This window comes from Schistocerca piceifrons, chromosome 3 (assembly GCF_021461385.2).
Source record: "Schistocerca piceifrons isolate TAMUIC-IGC-003096 chromosome 3, iqSchPice1.1, whole genome shotgun sequence".
NCBI classification, from domain to species: domain Eukaryota; kingdom Metazoa; phylum Arthropoda; class Insecta; order Orthoptera; family Acrididae; genus Schistocerca; species Schistocerca piceifrons.
The window spans coordinates 619,065,470-619,069,439 of record NC_060140.1 but is presented as its reverse complement, the minus strand read 5'-3'; positions in this window follow the sequence as shown (position 1 = coordinate 619,069,439).

The following is a 3,970-nucleotide window of genomic DNA, read 5'->3' as shown; positions in this document are numbered from 1 at the left end:
GATTGTTCCAGAAAAGTGTGCTCTCGAAATTTTCTACCTGGTAGGGACCCCAGACAGATGAACAACACTCAAGTGTTGGCCGAACAAGCATCTTTTCCTAAAAAATGGTTCAAATGGCTCTGAGCACTATGGGACTTAACTGCTATCGTCATTAGTCCCCTAGAACTTAGAACTACTTAAACCTAACTAACCTAAAGACATCACACACACATCCATGCCCGAGGCAGGATTCGAACCTGCGACCGTAGCGGTCGCGCGGTTCCAGACTATAGCGCCTAGAACCGCTCGGCCACTACGGCCGGCATCTTTTCCTATTATCTTTTGTGTGGTCATTCCGCTTAACTCATTGTGGATAGTTACTCAGAGATATAGTATAGTATACAGTGTTCCCAGCAATTTGTTGTAAATAGCGTAGCTGTATAGCCTAAAGTAGTTTCTAAATCAAAGAACACGGAATCAATCTGAGCGCCGTTGTCTACATCGCTATTGACCTCATGGAAGAAAAGAGCGATCTTAGGTCGTAAGATTTCTGTTTGCTGAATCCATGTCGATTTTTATAGATATCATCATTCTCCAAAAACGTCATAACTCTTGAATATAAAACGTGTTCTATAATTCTGCAAGAGAATGTCGCCAGCGATATAGGACAATAATTAGTTGCAATCGGCCTACAACCCATTCTCGAAAACGAGAATTCTGGCCGGCCGGAGTGGCCGTGCGGTTCTAGGCGCTACAGTCTGGAGCCGAGCGACAGCTACGGTCGCAGGTTCGAATGCTGCCTCGGACATGGATGTGTGTGATGTCCTTAGGTTAGTTAGGTTTAATTAGTTCTATGTTCCAGGTGACTGATGACCCCAGAAGTTAAGTCGTATAGTGCTCAGAGCTATTTGAACCACTTGAACGAGAATTCCCCGTGATTTTTTTTTTTTTCCAGTCACCAGATACCGTCGCTGTGCGGCGGTTTTGTATCTCAGTATTTCCATTTAGACGTTCGTACGATGACTGAAATGCGGGACCGTGTTCCGCGATGAAACAGATTCGGAAGACAGAAACCAGTATTTCGGCCATCTGTCTGTTATCTTCCGTTTCGGTGAGAGTATGGTCGCTGTGTGGATGAATAGGGGATTTCGAAGCTTACTGATCTTACGTAGTACCAAAAGATCTTTTGGTTTTACTCAGACCGGTTGACAAAATTTTACTTTCAAAGTCAGAGGAAGCTTCTACCATTGCTGTCTTTACGTTCATTTTCAGTTCGTTCAGATTTTTTTTGTCAGCTATGTTTTGACTTCTCTTGAGTCTGAGATGAAGCTTCCTTTTTCTCACAAAGCACTTTTCTAACACGGCTATTAAACCAAGACGGGTCTTTCCCATCCCTTACGACCTTGCTCGGAAGATACTTGTCTAAGGCTTGCTGAACTTCGTTTTGAATTTTGTCCACTTCTGCTCCACACCTTCTTCCTCATCACTAAGTATCTGATGCTGACTACTGAGATGTTCTTCAGCTTGTATCCTGTCAGCATTGTTAAGCAGAATTATCTTCCTACCTTCCTTAACATTCCTTTAAAACCGTAGACATTGTTGCTATCACAGCCTAATGATCACTCATACCTTCTTCTAGGTCACCTGAATCCGTAAGTTCAGGTCTGTTTGTTGACAGGAAGTGTAAGACGTTGCCTTCACGAGTTGGTTCTCCATTCATAACCTTGAAGCAATTTTTGGAAGACACATTAAGAATAACGTCGCACGAATCTCTCTCTCCGGCACCTGTTTTTATGGTATGAATCTCCCAATCTATACAAGGCAAATTGAAGTCACAGCGGCATGATCAGGAAAATTACTAATAATTTTCTGCAAGTTCTCTCTGGAGTGCTCTACCACTACAACGGTCTTTAAAGGCATCCGATTATCATTTTTGATCGTTAGTTCATGTTTAGCTTCGCCCAGGTCAATTTGAATTCGGAATCCGTGATAAGCTAGCTGGATATTATCGAATTCTTTATTGCCATAAATACGCGGCCATCAGTGGCGACAAACCTATTCTTGCAATGATACTAACAAAACTGTAGGGTCTTTCGTGGCCACGTGCTGACGTATTGCGTTTCGTTTAGAGATATATTCCACCTACGTTCTTTTAATGATTTCTCTGTTTCGTCCGCACATATAGCTGGCGTTGTCCTTCACCTTCCCTGTCTGCCACCAGGATTAGAGGGCAAATCTTTGACAGTGTCAATATCTTGTGGTGGCGCAACTCCAGAAAAATCATCAAACAAATGTTGGATGGAAATCCCGAAACGAAAGCGAAAAGGCAAAACGCCAATAAAATTACAGTAATCACTGATCCTCAGCTGCAACATGGAGCCGTATCAATACTACTCTTGTATCTACGATGGTAGTAACAATTTACAATTAAAACTCGATAGTTAAATTTACTCGGGAGTGCACTCAAAGTGTTGCAACGCTCTTGTGCTGAGATTTAGTAGATGTGAATCAATAAGAGTAGGGGTTACACTTGACAACCGGAATAAATCAAAACTCAGATGATACAGTCATTGAACAGTTCAAAGAAATCTTGAGAATCATTTCAAATAGATATCCCACTCACATGCGAGGCAATATTGACCCTGCGACTTATCTTAGGAGATAGTATCTGCAGGCTTACAGAAAGCCTTTGAGAAAGTTGGCTGTAATAGTCTCTTGGAAATCCTGGAGGGAACAGGGGTAAAAAACAGGAAGAGAAAGGCTGTTTACATCTTGTAGAGAAACAGACGGCAGTTATAACAGTCGAAAGGCATGAAAGGAAAGCGTTGATTAAGAAGGGAGTGATGCAAGGTTATACCCTCTCCCAAGGCTATTCAATATGTACATTGAGCAAGCAGTCAAGAAAAATTGGGAATAGGAATTTATGGAGAGGAAATAAAATCTTTATGGTATTCCGATGACACTGTAATTCCGTCAGAGACAGCAAAGGACTTGGAAGAGCAGTTCTTCGGAATGGACAGTATCCTGAAAGGAGGATATAAGATGAAAATCAACAAAAGTAATACAAGGACAATGGAATGTAGTCGAATTAAATCAGGTGACACTGAGGAAATTGAATTAGGAAACGAGACACATAAGTAGTAGGCGAGTTTTGCTTTTTGGGCAGCAAAATAATTGATGATGGTCGAAGTAGACAAGCTGTAAAATGTAGACTAGCAATGGCAAGAAGAGCAGTTCTGAAGTAGAGAAATATGTTAAAATCGAATGTAAATTTAAGTGTTTGGAAGTCTTTCCTGAAAGTATTGGTCTGAAGTGTAACCGTATATGGAAGTGGAACATTGATGAACAGTTTAGACAAGAAGAGAATAGTGGCTTTTGAAATGTGATACTAGAGAAGAGCACTAAAAATTAGAGGTGTAGATAACTTAGCTAATGAGGAGATACTGAATGGAACTAGAAAGACAAAAAATTGGTGGCACAACTTGACTAAAAGAAAGGATCGATTAATAGAGCGCATTCTGAGACATCAGGAGATTAGCAGTTTATTGCTGAAGAGAAGTGTGTGGGATAAAAATCGTAGATGGAGACTGAGAGATGACTACAGTAAGCAGGTTCAGAAGAGTGTGGGTTGTAGTATTCACAGTTATTTTGATATGAAGCGGGTTGCACAGGATAGAGGAGCATGCAGAGCTGCATCAAACCCGTTGTCGAACTGAACACCACAACAGTAACAGCAATCCGACTCATAGCATTACAGTTGATGACTTAAATCTACCCTAGATATGTTGGCGAAAATACATGTTTAAGGACGGCTTTAGGAGTAACTCGTACTGAATGCTTTCCCCGAAAATTATTTTGAACAATTAATTCAGGAGCCCATACGAAGTGTAAATAGTTGCAGAACTATACTGAACTTCTTAGTAACAAATAATCCTTAGCAAATATGGAGCATAATGACGCTTATGACGATTAGTGACCACAAGGTCGTTGT